Genomic DNA, 19,451 nt, shown 5'->3' with positions numbered 1-19,451 from the left:
CTCTCTCCGTCCCCATCTCAGGTCTCCGCTCAAACGTCATCTTCTCAGTGAGGCCTCTCCTTATAAATAGCCCCTCCTCCATGACTCTCCAGCCCTTTACTCTGTTTTCTTCGTAGCATTTATTACCCCTTGATACATCATGCATTTCTTCATTACCTGCTTCCTGGCTGTAGCCTCCACGGGAGGGGTGGCGTTTTTCTCTCTCCCTGTAGAATAGAGCCTGCACGCGGTGGATATGGGCTGAGTTATTTTGAGTGAATTTATAGCATTGAGACACTGGTCCGAGGCTGGGCGGCTGCCCCTGCTGGGGTTTGCATAGGATGCTGACACACCTGGGGACCTGTGGCAGGGGCTGAGGTGGCATGCACACACCCCCCTTGGTCACCCAGTGGTTCTCTTGAGCCTGCCAGCAGCATCCAGCCCTCCAGCTCCCCGTCCCTCAGCCCCTTTGGCCTGTGTAGCCCGGGCCCGAGCAGTAGCCCCCTCGGGCAGCCTGGGTGCATGTAGCATGGAACAGATGGCCTCAGCCCTGGTGAGTGTGGAGAATGCTGGGTTAATGGCGGCGGGGAAGGCTTTGCCAAGGACACCACCCATACACACGTCCCGTGTATGTGGAGAGCTGGCTTTATCGCCAGGCCCTGCTTGCTGTTCCTGCAGCAGGGCGGCCAGGAAAGCCTGGGAATGAAGAATTAACACGCCAGGCACAATGTATCAGCCTCCCCTGCTTTAATAGGCAGTAATTCTTGTTCTGGGGCGGAACAGGTTTTAATTAAATGGTGAGCTCCAAGTGTCTGTTTTGTGGCTCTCAGCGTCAGCAATTGATTCTGTGAAAATATCCTGGGCAGGGCTTCCCCCAGCTCTGTGGAATGAGGTCAGTGGCCCTCTTGGATTTCTCCTAGCGCGCAGGGGACTAAGGTACTGGTGGACTTCGTGCTGCCAGGTAGCAAATCATCACACATGACCACACATCGGGGCCTACTGCTGTCTCAGGATGTGTGAAGTGTGAGGGGGCTGCTCCTGCAGCATTTAACGGGAGCTGTGCCCCTCAGGCTTCAAGTGAAATGATTTTGCAGTTGTGTTGGGGGCCCTCCCGGGAGGCCAGTTCACAAAATGATCGAGCCCCGGCACTGCCCAACCTCTGGCCTCTGCATAAGTTACTTATCTTCTCGGGGCTGCAGTTCTCTTATCTGGAAAACGGGCATAGTTAATAGTGTTGTCATTGTTATTTAGGTGCCGTTGAGTCAGTTCTTAACTCATAGCAGCCCTGTGTACAACAGAATGAAACGGTGCCCTGTCCAGTGCCATCCTCACAATCATTGTTATGCTTGAGTCCATTGTGGCAGCCACTGTGTTAGTCCATCTCCTTGAGGGTCTTCCTGTTTTTCACTGACCCTCTACTTTACCAAGCGTGATGTCCTTCTCCGGAGACAGGTTCCTCCTGATAACATGTCCAAAGTGCGTGAGAGGTAGTCTCATTGCCATCCTTGCCTCAAAGGAGCATTCTGGTTGTACTTCTTCCAAGACAGACCTGTTTGTTCTTTTGGCAGTCCATGGTATATTCGATATTCTTTGACTACACCATAATTCAAAGGCGTCAATTCTTCTCTAGTCTTCCTTATTCATCGTCCAGCTTTTGCATGCATGTGAGGCAATTGAAAACACCATGGCTTGGGTCAGGCACACCTTAGTCTTCAAGGTGACATCTTTTAGTACCAGCATTAGATGAGAAGTCACAGCGATATCAGGTGACTCAGCTAGCACATAGTAGGCATTCAGTATAGGGAGGTGGTAGTTATTTTTATGAATTGAGTTCAAGCTCCTTTTAATTTTATTCAGTCTGTCCGTTTTTGTGGGCTCTGCTTTCTTCCCCCTCTCCTTTGCCCCACTCCCATCTCGGCACCCTCCTACAGTTCTCCCCCCAGGGTAACCCATAATAGCAAGCAAGTACTGTATATATCTTTCCATATTTTTCTCTGTGGTCATATGATCATACAAAAAGAAAAACAAGAACCCAAACCCATTGCCCTCAAGTGGATTCCAACTCATAGTGACCCTATAGGACAGAGTAGAACTGCTCCATAATTTTGTTTCCAAGGAGTGGCTGGTAGATTTGAACTGCCTACCTTTTGGTTAGCAGCTGAACGCTTAACCGCTGTGCCACCAGGGCCCCATATTTTTATTGATGGCCTTCTTTACTTAGACTGCAAGCACCCAACCTGCTTAGCCACCTTGCTAACTTCTAAGCCTTTGAGAATGAATATGAAACAGCACGAGTATAATGATTCCGCTTGTCTAGATGGAGATACGCGTTCTGAAGGCTGAGGGGGTCTGTCGCCAGGTCCAGCGTAATGTCGAACTATCTACTTTCTGTGCTTTTTAATTGTAAAAAAGATGAGTTGATTCCTTACCCTTATATGGGTTATTTTTGTATAATGGATCAGAATTGACTCGATGGCATCGGGTTTGGTTTTTTGATAATGGGTATTTACTACAAAATAAGAGAGACAGGGATGGTTCACTTTTTTTTTTTTTTTTCCTTCATAGAGTTCTTTGTTGGAAACCAGAATATGTGAGTGATTTTGTTGGGGTTTGGATCAGTTGGCACAATTCCTTTTTAGGTGCTATTTAAGGAGGGACCACGGTGGCACAGTGGTTAAGAGTTGCGACTGTTAACCAAAAGGTTGGTAGTTTGAATCCACCAGCTGCTTCTTGGAAACCCGACGGGGCAGTTCTGCACCATCCTATGAGGTCGCTGTGAGTCGGAATTTACTTGATGGCAACGAGTTTGGTTTGTTTTTTTTGGCTACGACGGGTGGCACACTGGGCGTCTCACAGAGTCTGCAAGGGTTGGGAAGTGAGCACATCGGGGGCTAAACTGACCAGGATAATTGGTAAGCCTTGATCAGATAATTGCTCAGCTCCTACTTCCCTGTAGATATTTGAAGTTAGAACAGTGATAATAGTAACGGTTATAATAACAATCATAGTGATGGTAAGGATAACAATGGTAGCCAGTCTCATTAAGGGCTTCCCTGTGCTTTCCATGAACCAGCTCATCTAATTTCCGCTGTGACCCTGTGAGGTAGGCACTGTTAGCATTTTTCGGATGGGTGGACAGGCACAGAGAGGTTGAGTAACTTGCCGTGGGCCCTGTGGCTAGGCAGTGGGGTCAGGATCCAGCGTCTGCTGGTCTGGCCCTCGAGCCCACGTGCGTAGCCACTGTGCTGTGTCGCGTTAGCTTATTTATTTATTACAGGAAACTTCTTGTTGAGATGAATGTGTAAGTCAGCAGACCTGAGCACGACCCAGTTACCACCCCAGCCTTTCACTCCCACTTCCTGCCTCATCAGTCCCGTATGTCAGTAGCCTGGTGTACGTTCCTCACCTTTCTCCAAATGCATCCTTTTTTCTTTTTTTAATAAAATGACCTTCAAGTACATTAACCAAGTAATTAGCCAAAGATTAATCGTGACCTTTGGTGCATGATACACTGGTATTTTTAGTTCATGCAAAAACGTTTATGTTGTCGTAATTGTTGGATGCCGTTGAGTCAATTCCAACTCATAGTGACCCCGTGAGACGGAGTAGAACTGCCCCATAGAGTTTCCTAGGCTGTAGTCTTTACGGAAGCAGATTGCCAGGTCTGCTTCCCGCAGAGCCGCTGGGTGGGTTCAAACTGCCAACCTTCCGGTCAGCAGCTGAGAGCTTAACCGCTGTGCCACCAGGGCTCCTTGTCTGTCATCATGAATACCCATTAACCCACCGCCCACTGCAAGGTCTGGAACGTTACCGATAACTTGTATGTGCCTGTGGGACACTCCCCGTTCCCTCCCCCGCCTGCCCTCCCACGGGTGACCACCATATTACATTTTTTGCTTCATTTTTTGCCTTCAAAGTAATTATTTTTGGACTTTATACAAATAATGGTATACTGTATATATCCTCTAGGACTTGTGTTTTTTACTTAGTGTTTGACCGGCACCATTTGGTATAGCTATAGTTCACTCATGCTTTTTTCACTGCTAAGTAATATTCCACTGAGTGCCTATACCACATTTTGTTTTAGTCATCTCCATGCCAGTGGGCATTTTGTTAGTGTTCAGGGGCTTTTTTTTTATTGCTATTCACCAGCTGCCGTGAATGTCATTCCACGTGTTTCATGGTACGCGTGGAAGAGTTCCTCTTACGTACATACCAAGCATGAGATTGCTGAGTCGGAGGACGTGTGAGCATCTTTAACTTTACCACATGCTGTCCGGCTCTCCAGACGTGCCCCGCGGCGATGTGTGAGGGCCTCGTTCTGTAGCCTCGTCACACTGGGTTTCACTGAGCTGTTTGAGTTTTGCCGGTCTGATGGGTTCAAGGTGGAATCTCGTTGTGGTTTTACTTGGCATTTCCCCGAAGACTGGGGAGGCAGAGTATCTCCCCGTTCATGTTTTCACTTCTGCTTGTTCATCACTTTTGCTTCTTTTTCTATTTTGTTTTTCTTGCTGATTTCTAGATGTTCTTTATATGTTCTAGTTACTAATCCTGGGGCAGCAGCCTGTGTAACCTAATGAAAGTTTTATGATTCTCATATCATCATTTCCTTGGTTGTTCCACTCCCCTGTACCCTGCCCTCACCCTGTGATACCTTTTGTATACTCCCAACTTCTGGTGGGGAATAGTCTTTTTTGTGGGGGAACAGTTTTTCAGTATATGGGGCCATATATGTATATATATATATATATATATATATATATATATATATATATATATGGGCCCTGGTGGTGCAGTGGTTAAGCATTTTGCTGCTAACCAAAAGGTCAGCAGTTCGAATCCACCAGTCACTCCTTGTAAACCCTATGGGGCAGTTATACTCTGTTGTATAGGATCACAATTGAGTTGCAATTGACTTGACTCTCTGAGTTGCAATACACATGCACACACACACACACACACACACACACACACATAGACATTTGTGTAGATATGACTGTGCCCTATTCTACCCACTCAGCCATAGCTTTTTGATCCTAGGTGCATCTGTTAGGATTGGGTTCAACTGCATAGAATAGAAAACTTAAAATGACAGTGGTCTGGGCAAGATAGAAATTAATTTCTCTCTCCCATAAAGGAGTCTGGTGATAAGCAGGATGGGGACTGCATTCTTTTAGGCTCCTTCTGCCTTTTTTGCTCCACCATTCTTACCGTACCAGCCCATGGTTCGAGATAGTTGCTCAAGCTCCAGTCATTACATCCCAGCCGGCGAGAAAGAAGGGATGAAGATGAGCACTCCTTTCTCTTTAAGAACACTTAATGGAGGTTGCACACACCAATTCCGCTTATACGCCCTTGCCCAGAACTTAATCCCATTACCACATCTGTCACAAGCGAGTCTGGAAGATACAGTGTTTATGCCACGTGGGCTTGTTCCTAGCTAAAGATCAGGGATTTTATTACTAAGTTAAAAGGAGAGACTAAGTATTGGAGTAGGCAGCCAGGAGCTTTACTAGTTCTGAAGTGTTCTTCAGTAATGGAGCTTAAAGGAGCTGCCAGGTACCAGGGTGGTACCTCTAGATGGTGCCCCTTTGATTTTTAAAATTATTTCACAAATATTTACTGAGTACTTATTTTGTGCAGCTACTATTCTGGGACCTAAGGTAGCAGGGAATAAAGCAGAGTTCCCACCTTTGTGGGACTTAAATTATAAAGGGGAAGATAGATAGTGAACAAACAGAGTGAAATCAAAGAGATAAGAGGTGTGAAGAAAAATAAAGGAAGATCCATGCAATCAGGGTATATAGCATGAGGTGCTGTTGCTATTTTAGACAGAGGATTGAGAAAGGACTCTTGACACAGTGACATTTAAGCAGAGGGGAAGGAGGGAGCTCTGTGGGTCTGTGCGGGAAGAGCATTTTAGGCAGAGGGAAGGAGGGAGCTCTGTGGGTCTGTGCGGGAAGAGCATTTGAGGCAGAGGGAAGAGCATTTGAGGCAGAGGGAAGGAGGGAGCCCTGTGGGTCTGTGGGGGAAGAGCATTTGAGGCAGAGGGAAGGAGGGAGCCCTGTGGGTCTGTGGGGGAAGAGCATTTGAGGCAGGGGGAAGAGCATTTGAGGCAGAGGGAAGGAGGGAGCCCTGTGGGTCTGTGGGGGAAGAGCATTTGAGGCAGGGGGAAGAGCATTTGAGGCAGAGGGAAGGAGGGAGCTCTGTGGGTCTGTGGGGGAAGAGCATTTGAGGCAGAGGGAAGGAGGGAGCCCTGTGGGTCTGTGGGGGAAGAGCATTTGAGGCAGAGGGAAGGAGGGAGCCCTGTGGGTCTGTGGGGGAAGAGCATTTGAGGCAGGGGGAAGAGCATTTGAGGCAGAGGGAAGGAGGGAGCTCTGTGGGTCTGTGGGGGAAGAGCATTTGAGGCAGGGGGAAGAGCATTTGAGGCAGAGGGAAGGAGGGAACTCTGTGGGCCTGGGGGGGAAGAGCATTTGAGGCAGAGGGAAGGGCCTCTGCAAGGCCTTGAGGCGAGTCAGTGCTTGAGGAACTTCAGAGGAGTAGCAGACCAGAGAGGGGAGGAGTGGCGGTAAAGGAGAACAGAGAAGTGTCGGGCAAAAGGGGTGGGATCCTGTGGGCCAAAGTGATGACTTTGGCTTCTACCTCAAGTGAGAGGGAGCCACGGGAGGGTCCCTACCAGAAGAAGGACTTGATCTGATCATCAGCACTTGGTAATGAAGGTTATCATGAGCTGTCCCCTCAGCCATCCGTCGTTTAATTACATCTAAAAAAACACTAGACACCTTAAAAAAAAACTATTTTATTGTGGGATGCCTCACACGTACACAAAAATCAAGTGAGTAGTAGATAACTCCAACTGTCATTAACTCAGGACCACTCTAGTTTTATCTGTATCCGCCATTGCTCACCCCCAGTGGATTATTGTAAAGCTAACCAACAAATTAACCAACAAACAAAAAATTCAAACCTGGACCCAATCAACCCTCTAAATCCAACAACCTGTTTATAGGAAACAGGACAGAACAACATGTTAAACACCACCACACCCATTGCTGTTGAGTGGATTCTGACTCAGCGACCCTGTAGGACCGAGTAGAGCTGCCCCATAAGGTTTCCAAGGAGCGGCTGGTGGATTCGAACTGCTTTTGGTTAGCAGCCAAGCTCTTAACCCCAGGCGCCAGCCACCAAGCGTGCCTTTTAAAGCTAAGTGAGTGTCTGTTAAAAGACCAGGACTCTTAAAAAACAGACAACGATTTTGCTTAGAGGCCATTGAGGTTATGTTAATGGTGGCGGAATGATTTGGAAAAGGATAGTGAGGATGGTCGCATAACTTGAAGAAGTAATCAACTGAAAGGCGTAGAAACTGTTGAGAATGGCGTATGTTTTAGTATGTATCTTTTCACCACAAAATTAAAAATACATATATAAGGATGATATTGTTATAATTAAAATAATTAACAATAATTGCTTAACGTCATCTAGTACCACATTAGAGTTAACATTTCCCAGATCCGCTCATAGATACCTTTTTAGGATTGGTACATATCAGGGCCCAGAGAGGTTCACCGTTGGGTTTGGTTCATATGTCTGTGAAGTCTCATTTTATCCGGAGGTCTCCCCTCCTGCTTGTTTTGTTTTGTCTTCTCTTATCCTTTACTTACTGTGAGAAGCTACGGTCTGAATCTGGCTGGTGTGATGTTAAGTATTTGTGGCATAAATAAAACTACCCTGTGGTGGTGTTTGAAGACCTGACAATGCAGTGGTTGACAGCTCGGCTCCTAACCAAAGGGTCAGCAGTTAGAATCCACCCTGTGGGGCAGTTCTCCTCTGCCCTCTAGGGTCACTAGGAGTCAGAATCCACTCAGGAGCAGTGGCTTTGGTGTGATGGTGTTTAACGTGTTGTTCTGTCCTCTCTGTTTCCTATAAGAGGGCTGTTGGATCTAGAGGGTTGACTGGGTCCAGGTTTGAACTTTTTGTTTTGTTTTTTGGCAAGGTGTCTGTTTAGGTGCTTTTGTGCGTGTCCATTAGGAAGTATGTGAAGGCCCGTTGTCTCGTTCTGTGGTGTTCTATGGTGTTCGCTGCTGTGGGTGACCATTGCCGAGATCCATTACCTCGGGATATTTGTAAAAACGGTGACATTGCAGTTCTGTCCTTCCTCTTCATTTATTAACTGGAATATTTCTCTAGAGAGAAACCTCCCCATGTCTATTATTCAGTTATCCTGAGGGTGCTGACTCTTTTGAACTTTTGTGTACATTGAAAATGAGCGTCGAACAATTGGGCTGCTGGTTGCTAATCTGCTGATTTTTCCTTTGGTGATTCGAATCTTTCTGTCTTTGTTTTTGTGTTCATTCATTCAGTATTGACTGATTTCTGCTACTGCCCACGCCCTGTCCTGGCTTCGGGAATAAACAGCTGAACACAGCCGTAGTCGTCTATTTCATTGTGTAGATATCACCGCCTCTGGGCCTTACCTCTGACCAGGTGGAACCTGGCATGTGTATCAGGTGGTGTAACCAGGGAGAGATGACATACCCGTTTACTTCCTTTCCTTTGCTGGCCAGGTATTTCCAGACCTTGCTCCATGCCAGGGTATTCAACCTTTATGCTTGGGGCAAGAGGTTTCTGAGCACTGGATTTCTTCTGATCTGCACTGCCGTTCCTAGACAAAAGAACAATAAAGGGCTCTGCGTAGCTGGACAGGCGAGCCCTAAGTGCAGCTTGGCCGGGGGCGAGCTCTGACCCCTTAGTGCAGCCTGGCCGGGGGCGAGCTCTGACCCCTTAGTGCAGCCTGGCCGGGGGCGAGCTCTGACCCCAGCCGCTGTCGTCAGGTCATGAATTCTGTAGAGTAGTAGCACGCTTGGAATCACTGGGATGCTTGGGGACCGGTTATGCACTAATACTGCATGATTCCTAAGAGCCTTCTTTTCTTCTGGGGATTACAGTGCATTTATTCCCCCTGGGGGAAGAAGCTTTCACATAGCACGATGTGGAATTCATTCATTCATTTATTCAGTCGTTGACTTCTTTGGGCAGCAGATATTATTGAGCATCAGATGTGTGTCAGATATTGGCAACAGAGCCTGGAGTTTACTTTCAGGCTGAGTTTACAGGCAGTAAAGAAGTAAATAAATTAATAAGATAATTTCGCCTGGGGATGGATCGTGCTGTGAAGTCATTACAGCAGAATGATGGGAGAGGCACACCTGGAACGTGGAGGGGGGACACGTGGGAGGCTGGTCAACTGCAGTGACTGGGGAGAGTTTCCCTAGGGTACTGGTGACATGTTCACTGAGACCCAAATGGCACAGAGGAGTTAGCTTGTGAAGATCTGGGGAAGAGCTTTCCTGGCAGAGGGAACAGCAAGTGTGAAGTGCTGAGGCGGGAATGATCTCGGTGTGTCAAGGAAGGGAAAAGTGGTAGCCAGTGTGACTGGAGTGTCCTGAGATGAGGCTGAAGGGGGAGCAAGGATGAGATCCCGTGGGGCCTGGTAAAGAGTTTTTTTTTTTAATCATTTTATTTTGTTGTTGTCGAGAATATACGCAGCAAAAACACACCACATCAAGTTTCTACATGTATAGTTCACTGACATTGCTTATGTTCTTCGAGTTGTGCAACACTTCTCACCCTTCTTTTCCAAGTTGCGCCCCCCCGCCCCCGCCGTTAACATAAACTCACTGCCCCGTAAGGTTCCTGTCTAATCTTTGGAGTTGCAGTTGTCACTTTGATCCCATATAGAGAGATCTAAAAAGAGCATAATCCTCAAGGCAAATATTTTTTACTACTTGTGCTAAACTATCGTTTGGTTCCAGGAAGACTTCAGGGGATATTTTTGGTTTAAGGTTTACAGATATCTCAGGGCAATAGTTTTAGAGGTTGATACAGCCTCCATGGCTCCAAAAAGTTGATATCATGAGAATTTGGAATTCCATTCTGCATTTCCCCCCTTTTGATCAGGATTCGTTTTCCACCCAGTTCTCCTGGTCTCATAGCAAAGGAGGCAGTTTTTTATGGAGGAAATTAGCTACACATTCCATTTCCTGTCTGTATTCCCGACTCTCCTTCTTACTTTGTTGCTCCAGGCAATTAGAAATCAATTGTTGTGCCTTGGATGGCAGCTTGAAAACTTTTAAGACCCCAGTCACTATGCAGCAGAACTAAGAGGTAGAACAGAAGCACTAAACATGCTATTAGGCCAATTATTTGGGATATTACCATGAAACCAAGACCCTTAACCTCCAAACCAAGGAACCGAAATTCATGAGGTATTTGGTTACACATAAGCAGCCTCAGTAGCTACTCTTTTTCTTTTTTTGTCATTGTTGTAAATATATCTCACATAACTTACAGATTTAACTTTTTATAGATGTACAGCTTATTGACAGCAATTACATTAATTGGCTGTGCAACCCTACCCTGAATCATTGTGATTTTTCTATCACCGTAAACCAAAACTCAGTACTTTATAAGCAATAAGCGCCCCCTCCCGCCCCCGCTCCACCTTTCCATCCTGCTCCTGGTAACGACTAATCAACTTTAGTCTCTATACGTTTGCCTGTTCTTCTTATGTAAGTGAGGTCATACAATATTTGTCCTTTGTGATTGACCTGTTTCACTCAGCATAATGTCTCCAAGCTCCATCCGTATTAGAGCGTGTATCAAGACGTCATTTCTCTCACTGGCTGAGCAGCATTCCATTGTATGTATGTATCACGTTTCGTTTATCCATTCATCTGTTGGTGGACTTCTAGGTTGTCGCTGCCTTTTGTGAATAGTACTACAGTGAACACTGGTGTCCAAGTCTCTGCTCGAATCTCTGCTTTCAGGTCTTTTGGGTATATACGTAGGAGTGGAATTACTGGTTCATATGGTAGTTCTGGAAACCCAGGCGGCGTAGTGGTTAAGTGCTACGGCTGCTAACCAAAGGGTTGGCAGTTCGAATCCTCCAGGCGCTCCTTGGAAACTCTATGGGGCAGTTCTTCCCTGTCCTATAGGGTCGCTATGAGTCGGAATCGACTCGACGGCATTGGGTTTGGTTTTTTTGGTTTTATGGTAGTTCTATTTTAGTTTTTAGAGCAGCCACCGCACTGTTTTCCACAACAGCTGTACCATTTTGTATTCCCACCAGCAATGGAAAAGGGTTCCAATTTGCTCACATTCTTGCCAACATTTCTTATTTTCTGTTTCTTTTTTTTTTTTTTAAGTTAGCCATCATAGTGGAAGTGAAATGATGTCTCGTTCTGCTTTTTGATATGCATTTCTCTGGTGGCTAATGACGTTGAACAGCTTTTCATGTGCTTGGTGGCCATTTGAATGTCGTCTTTGGTGAAATGTTTGTTTAAGTCCTTTGTCCATTTTATGATTGGGTAGTCTTTGTGTTGTTAAATTGTTGAAGTTTTATATATATTTTGGTTATTAGACTTTTTTATGATGCTGAACAAGTTTTATTATTTGTTTTTTAAACTTTTATTGTGTTTTAGGTGAAAGTTTACAGTACAAACGAGTTTCCTATTCAAAAATTAATACAAAAATTATTTTCTGACATTGGTCACAATCCCCACAATGTGTCAACACTCTCTTCCTTTCCTTTTACACCCGAGGTTCCCTGTTTCCATTTATCTAGGTTTCATGTCCCTTCTTGCCTTTGCTTTTGGGCAGGCTGGTTATTATATTCTTTTCAGGTATATGGTTTCCAAAGATACTGTCAGTCAATAGCTTGTCTTTTCACTTTTTTTTGAAAAACAAAAAAGTTTTTACTCTCAGCAAGGCCCCATTTATTTTGTCTTTTACTATTTGTGTTTTTGTTGTTATACTGGATAATTCATTACTAAAAGCTAGGCCCTAAGAATTTTAGGATTTTAGTTTGTGCATTTAGGCCCTTAATCTATTTTAAATTTGTTTTTGTGAATGGTATGAGGCATTGATCCTGTTTCATTTTTCTGCGTGTGAAAATCCAATTTTCCCAGCACCGTTTATTGAAGAAACTCTTCTTTTTTCATCAAATGGACGCTTGTCAAAAATCAGTTGACCGTAAATGTTCAGGTTTATTTCTGGACTCTCAATTCTATTCCATTGGTCTGTGTGTCTGTTGTTATACCAGTACCAGGCTGTTCTGATTGCTGTAGCTATATAGTATGTTATGAAATCAACAAATAGGAGTCCTTCTACTTTGTTCCTCTCCTTCAGCATTGCTCTGTTATTTGGGACCTCTTGCTGTTACATATGAAATTGAGGATTGCTTTTTCCATTCCTTTAGAGAAGGCTGTTGGAATTTTGATTGGAACTGTGTTGAATCTATAGATCGCTTTGGGTAGTAGTGACATCTTAACAATATTAAGCTTTTCAGTCCATGAACGTGGAACATCTTTCTATTTATTTAAGTCTTCTTTAATCTCTTTCAACAGTGTTTTTTTAGTTTTTATTGTATAAGTCCTTCACATCCCTGGTTAAATTTATTCCTAGATATTTTATTCTCTTAGATGCTGTTGTAAATGGAATCATTTCCCTAATTTCCCTTGCAGATTTCTCATTGGTGTGTAGAAACTCAACTGATTTTTGTTTGTTGACCTTTTATTTTGCAACTTTGCTAAATTCCTCTATTAGCTCTGGAAGTTTTCTTGCTGACTCTTTGGGATTTTTCTATCCAGAGGATAGTGAATAGAGATGATTTTATTTGCTTTTTCAATCTGGATACCTTTTATTTCTTTTTCTTGTCTTATAGTTCTGGCTAGAGTTTCTAACTAGATATTGAACAGAAATGGGAGACAGGCACCCTTGTCTTGTTCCTGATTTCAAGGGGAAAGCTCTCAGTCTTAGCCACTAAGTATAACGTTGGCTGTTGGCTTTTCATATATGCTCTGAATCATATTGAGAAACTTCACTTCTATTCCATTCTTCTGGAGGATTTTCATTAAGAAGTGGTGTTGGATTTTATAAAATGCTTTTTCCGCATCCATAAAGATGATTGTGTGGTTTTTTCTTTTGTTCTGTTGGTGTAGTATATTACGTTGATTGATTTTCTAGTGTTGAACCACCCCCATATTCCTGGGAAAAATCCCGCTTGGTCATGGCGTATGACTCTTTTAATATGCTGTTGGATTCTGTTTGTTAGTAGTTTGTTGAGGATGTTTAAATGTGTATTCATAAGGGATATTGGCCTGTAGTTTTCTTCTTTAGTGGTGTCTTTGGTTTTGGCATCAGGGCTATGTTTGCTTTGTAGAATGAATTAGGGAGCGTTCTTCCCTTCTCTTCTGGAAGAGTTTAAACAGTATTGGTGTCATTTCTTCTCCGAATGTTTGGTAGAATATCCTAGTGAAGCCGTTTGGTCCAGGACTTTTGTTGTTGTTGTTTGGAAGTTTTTGATCACTGATTCACCTGTTACAGGTCTGTTGAGACTTTTCGTTTCTTCTTGAGCCAGTTTGGGTAAGTTGTGTGCTTTTAAGAAATTTGTCCATTTCATCTAGGTTTTCCAGTTTGTTGCCACATAGTTGTTTATAATATTCTGTCATAATTTTCTTAATTTGTAGCAGGTCAGTTGTAATGTCTACCCTTTCATTGCTTGTTTTGGTTATTTGCATCTTTCTTCCCTTTTTCTTTGTCAGTCTAGCTAAGGGTTTGTCAATTTTATTGATCTTTTCAAAGAACCAACTTCTGGTTTTGTTGATTCTCTCTATTGTTTATGTGTTCTTGATTTTATTTATTTCTGCTCTGATCTTTGTTATTTCTTTTCTTCTGGTAGCTTTAGGCTTAGTTTGCTCTTCTCTTTCTAGTTCCTGAAGTTGCCTAGTTAGGCTGTTGATTTGACATCTTTCTTCTTTTTTCATGTAGGCATTTATTGCTATAAGTTTTCCTCTGGGTATTGCCTTCACAGCACCCCATAAGTTTTGGTATGTTGTTCTTTCATTTTCATTTGACTCTAAGAAATTTGTATTTTCTTTTGATTTCTTCCTTGATCTACTAGTTAAGTAGTGTGTTGTTTAATTTCCATATAAAAAAAATAGTTGTGTATTTTTCAGGTATTTTTTTCTGCTACTGATTTCTAGCTTCACTCTGTTGTGGCCAGAGAAAATACTTTGTATGATTTCAGTCTTTTTAAATTTATGAAGACTTGCTTTGTGACCTAACGTGTGGTCTGTCCTGGAGATTGATCTGTGGACGCTGGAGTAGAATGTATATTGTGCTGTTGTTGGGTGGAGTGTTCTATATGTCTGTTAAGTCCGGTTGGTTTATAGTGTCATTCAGACCCTCTGTTTCCTTGTCAATCTTCTTTCTAATTGCTCTGTCCAGTATTGAAGCTGGCTTATTGAAGCCACTAACTATTATTGTAGTACTAAATTTCTCCCTTCACTTCTGTCAATGTTTGTTTTATATATTTAGGTGCTCCAATGTTGGGTGCATTTATATTTATGATCGTTAAATCTTTTCAAGGAATTGACTTTTTGTCACAATATAATGTCCATTTCTAACCGATTTTGTCTTAAAGTCTACTTTTTCTGATATTAAGATTGCCACTCCAGCTCTCTTTTGGTTATTATTTTCATGGTATATTTTTCTCCATCCTTTTACTTTCAACCTATATTTGTCATTGTGTCTAAGGTATGTCTCATGTAAATAGCATAGAGTTTGATATTTATTTTATCCATTCTGCTACTCTGTGCTTTTTGATTGGAGCATTTAGTCCATTTACATTAACTGTAATTACTGATAAGTAGTGACTTACATCTGCCATTTTGTTATTTGTTTTTGGGTGTCTTAAACCTTCTTCGTCTTTGTCCTTACTATCGCCTGCTTTTGTGTTTAGTTGGTTTATTGTAGTGAGTCACCATTTTGGTTCCCTTTTCCTTCCTTTTGTGTGTCTTTTCTAGATATTTTCATAGCAGTTACCATGAATATTACATTTAATAATTTGTATTTATAACGTCTAAGAGTGAGTTCCTACCAACTTAACTTCAGTAACATATTAGTGATTCTGTACCCATACCATTCTTCCCCTCCCCATTTTTTTACTGTTATCACTAATTACATCTTTATATTTCATGTGCCCTGTGACATAAATTTATCCTAGCTTTTTATACATTTGTTATCAAAAAGCACAAATAAAAATACAAATAGAATTATCAAGCATTGATACCTTATTGCTAGACCTTATACTTGTCCATGTAATTCTCTTTTTTAGGGTTCTTCCTTTTTTATGTGTGGCTTTGAATCACTTTCTGGTATCTCCTCCCATCCATCTGCAGTACTCCCGTGAATATTTTATGTAGGGCCTGTCTGGTGGATATGAAACCTCTTAACTTCTATTTGCCTGGGGATGTTTTAATTTTGCCCTCATTTTTTGAAGGACAGATTTGCTGGGTATAGTATTCCTGCTTGACAGATTTTTCCATTGCCTTTTGGCCTCCAGTGTTTCTGAGGAGAAATTGGCAATTAATTTTGGGGGGATCCTTTGTATTTGACTGTTTGCCTCTGTCTCACTGCTTTCATGATTCTCTCCTTATCCTTACTTGTTGAGAGCCTATGATGTGTCTACATATAGGTCTCTTTGAGTTTATCTTATCTTTGAGCTTCTTGGATGTGTAGATTTATGTCCTTTGTCAGGTTGGGGAAATTTTCTGTCATTGTTTCTTCAAATATTCTTTCTGTCCCTTTCTTTCTCTCACCTTCTTCTGGAATTACCATAATGTATGTATTCGGTCTCTTGTTATTGTTCAATAATTCCATTAAACTGTGCTAAGCCTTCTTGTACCTCCATTCTTTTTGCTCTTCAGCCTCTGCAGTTTTGACTCTCTCATCCTCCAATTCACTGATTCTTCTGTCTGATTAAATCTGATGTTAAATCTATCCGTTGTGTTTCTTATTTGTGTTATTATCCCTTTCATTTGCAGCATTTCTGTTCGGTTACTTTTTGTCTCTTTTCTTTTATGTCCTCCTCTTGTTTTTGTATTGTTTTCCTTATTCATTTGGGATCTTTGTGTATGTTTTCCCTTAACTCTTTAATTATGTTAATTTTGTTGTATTATATTCTTGCATTCTTTTCATTGTTCAGTCTTCATAGATACGCTTTCACTCCCTTTGTCATGTTCATTCGGATGGCCCGTTGTTTCTCTGTTCTTTATTTGTCTTTTGATTTTTTGTTGGGGCATTTGAATTTTCAGGGCTATTAACTTCCTCGGTTTTCCCCAGTATTTGGTGTTTTTGCCTACACTACTTCCTGCAAAAAACTTTTAGGTGGGCAGAGCCTTTGGCTTTGCTTACCCTTTCCATTCCTTCTCTGTGATAGCTCCTCTTCTCTCCCTGGTTTAATTAGGATTTGAAAGTTCCATATATTGGTTTTCAACTTTCAGTGTCTCCCAAACACATATGAGAACACACTGCTGTCAGTCTGTGATCAGTCTGCCCACCAGTGGGCACCATGACTCAGGTGAGATATCTTACGCTAATCAACCTGTCCACCGGGGGGCGCAGTCCTCCTCCTCTGGTTCTTCAATCATGTTTCCGGTTGTAAAATTCACACCCATCAAGCCCCCTTCAAGGCTGGGTGTTGCGCTCCAGTTTTGCCCAAGGCTTTCTTCCCTGCTCTGTGGGAGCTGCTTGTATCTAAGCTAGCATTCAAGGGAAGCACAGGCCAACTTGCCTCCATTTCAGGAGGATGAAGGCGTGGCATTTCCCATAAGGACCTTGGAGAGATCTGTCCTGTTGGTTTCAGAGCCCCAGTGGCCCTGTGGTAGTTGGAAGAACGGTTTCTACTTAGGTGACCTGCCTCCTGGCTCCACTGTAGGGATCCTTCCATGGGAGTTTGTCTACCTTGTTGTTATAAGAATCCCCTTCCCCCATAGTATATTGGCTGTGGGTGTAGCTTCCACTCAAGGTGCCTGCTTCCTAGCACAGGGGAGCCTCAGTCAGCAGTCCTCAGCACTTACCACAAAGGGGATCAGACAGACCTTAACTGATCCCCAGGAAGGTCTGTCCTGTTGGTTTTAGAGGCCTGAGCTTTGGGGCACGTGTGGATGCAGGTAGAGTGTTGACTAAGAGAGCAGACTCCACTGCCTGGGCCTTCCGTAGCAATTGGCAGCAGCCTGGCAACCAACATTTACTGGGGCGGGGGGAGAGGGTGTCATGCCCCGAGTGGCCTGCAGGGAGGTTTGCCTTGTTGATTTTAGAGCAGAAGCTTGGGGTCCTGTCTCTGTATAGGCAGGAGGTATGGTGGTTAGGGAAGCAGGTTCTTTTCTAGGGTCGCTTCCCCAGTTAACAGGAGCCAGTAGCCGGTGTGGCTGGAGGGAAGGGCAGGGATGGTGGGAGAAGTAATTTTCCTACTTTTTTTGTGTGTGACTCGTTGAATTGTTGATTCTTGCCTGTCTGTAGTTCCCCTCTGCTGTTCTCTGCTCCCCAGTTCACGGTTCTCAAGGCCAAGCACTGTTGCCTTGTTTTTGTGGGGGAGGCTTGGAACTGTGGTCTGTTTATGCTGCCATCTTCCCAGAATCCACAGGAGTTTGGGTTTTATTCTGAGTGTGATCTCATTCCCTCTGGCTACTGTGAGGTAGACAGATTGAAGGGGCGAGAGTAGGCGTGGGGACAGTAAGGGAGTTGGCCCTTCCTGGAGTGAGAACAGAGCTGTGGTGCCAGACCAGAGTGGTGGCATTGGCACCTAGAGGTGCGTGGTGCAAAAGAACTTGCGGAGGGGCTGCGCTGAATGAGGTGGTGAGCTGGGTAAAACTTGGAGGGATTTCAGGCTTTAGTCTGCACTACAGCCCCAGCTCCCCTGCAATGAGGTGCTCATTTAGTCTCATTCCAGTAGACTATTATTACCCATTTTACAGATGAGGAAACTGAGAAGTGAAGCCACTTGATTCTTGTCAATAGCTGGTTGGGGCTGGGGTTGGACCCTGGCTAACCTGACCTACAGCCTGCTCCTCTCTTTTCCCTCTCTCAGGACACAGCTGTTAATTCCTGATATTAACACAGTCTGTGCCCAGGAGGAGCTGAATGTCAGTAGCTTCCTCTTTATCAGTTGCCATCTTGTCGATTCTGACTCAGGTGACCTCACGTATGTCCGAGTAGAACTGTGCTCCCTAGGATTTTCAGTGGCTAATTTTCACCTCTGAGTGGACTCAAACCTTCCTGTTATCAGCTGAGCAATCCATTTGCACCACCCAGGGGCTCTAGCTTCCTCTCAGTGTCCTACATTTATGAGGTCAGGAGAGGATCAAGTCCACATCAGTGGCCCTCCCATCATCTTTACTAACCTAGATCCTGACATGCCTTTTATTACAGTATTTATTACAGGGCAGAAAACAGGAACTTTTCAGTTGCTGACCCATAAGTAACTTTACACGTGGGCCAGATAAGGCTGTATATAGGCCCCAGACTTTGAGCTCTTGAGCCTGCATAACTGATTGGGCTGAACGTCTTCTCGCCCATCTAATCCTTCCTATCTCCTCCAGCAGCACTCATCCTCAACAGGTAATATGTCATATGTGATACGTTGGCTGGCTGAATGGCTTTACTTGGTGTCCTCCAGGAGCGAGGTGTGACCCAGCCGCCTCCGTGTGAGGCTTGTGTGAAGGCTGGCCTGGAGCTCGATCCCACCTCTGCTCACCACTCACCCCTCGGTGGCACTGATAGACACTGATCATCCTCCTCCTCCTACCTGCAGTTCGGTCACATGGCAAGGATTTTATATCGATCACATTTTTTAAAATGCTATTTTTCAAAGTCTTTATTGATTTAAAACTTACAGAAGGTACATGCTGGTTGTAAAACACTTCAAACAGTAAAGCAGTACATAAAGCATGGAACTCCTGATTCACGGCCTTGATCCCATGCCTGGCTTTCCCCCGCCCAGTCCTAATGCCCGGAGGGACATCAAGTGTACTCTTCCAGGTCTCAGTCTGTGCAGTGGATTGTGTCTGTTATGTTAAGAGCCGGGGCTCTGGAGCTAGACAGTCTAGGTTCAAATCCCAGTTTTGCTGTTTACCGACTGTGTGAACTTGTGCCATAACTTAAACTCTGTGCCTCAGTTTCCCCATCTGTAAAATGGTGATGATGATTCTAACCTCACAGGCTTGTAAGGGGTCACTGCATTAACGGAGGTAAAGCATTACAGTAGCGCCTAGAATGTGATAAGTACTCACATTAGCTATTTTTTTTTTACGCATACACAGTCACACATCGTGTAACGTCCACAATGTTGTTGTTAGGTGCTGTGGAGTCCCGACTCATACGGACCCCACGTGCAACAGAACGAAACACTGCCCGGTCCTGTGCCACGCTCCCAGTCGTTACACTTGAGCCCGTTGTTGCAGCCACTGTGTCAGGCCATCTCGTCGAGAGTCATCTTCTTTTTCGCTGACCCTCTGCTTTACCAAGCATGATGTCCTTCTCCATGATACGTTCTGTGAAATAGAATGTTATGTGATTTGCACATCGTGTGAACACTGTGCCCAGTCAGGCCCCTAGAGTCCGCTGTCCCACTG

General features: G+C 43.9%; 1 protein-coding gene across 6 annotated transcripts in view; it reads left to right on the top strand.

Annotated features, from left to right (window-relative positions):
- SIPA1L3 (signal induced proliferation associated 1 like 3) overlaps window positions 1-19,451 on the top strand; it is a 292,300-nt gene that overhangs the window by 24,809 nt on the left and 248,040 nt on the right. The gene's annotated exons all lie outside the window — the stretch shown is intronic.

This window comes from Elephas maximus, chromosome 11 (assembly GCF_024166365.1).
Source record: "Elephas maximus indicus isolate mEleMax1 chromosome 11, mEleMax1 primary haplotype, whole genome shotgun sequence".
NCBI classification, from domain to species: domain Eukaryota; kingdom Metazoa; phylum Chordata; class Mammalia; order Proboscidea; family Elephantidae; genus Elephas; species Elephas maximus.
Note: the sequence above shows the minus strand (reverse complement) of the source record. Positions and strands in the feature narration are given on the sequence as shown.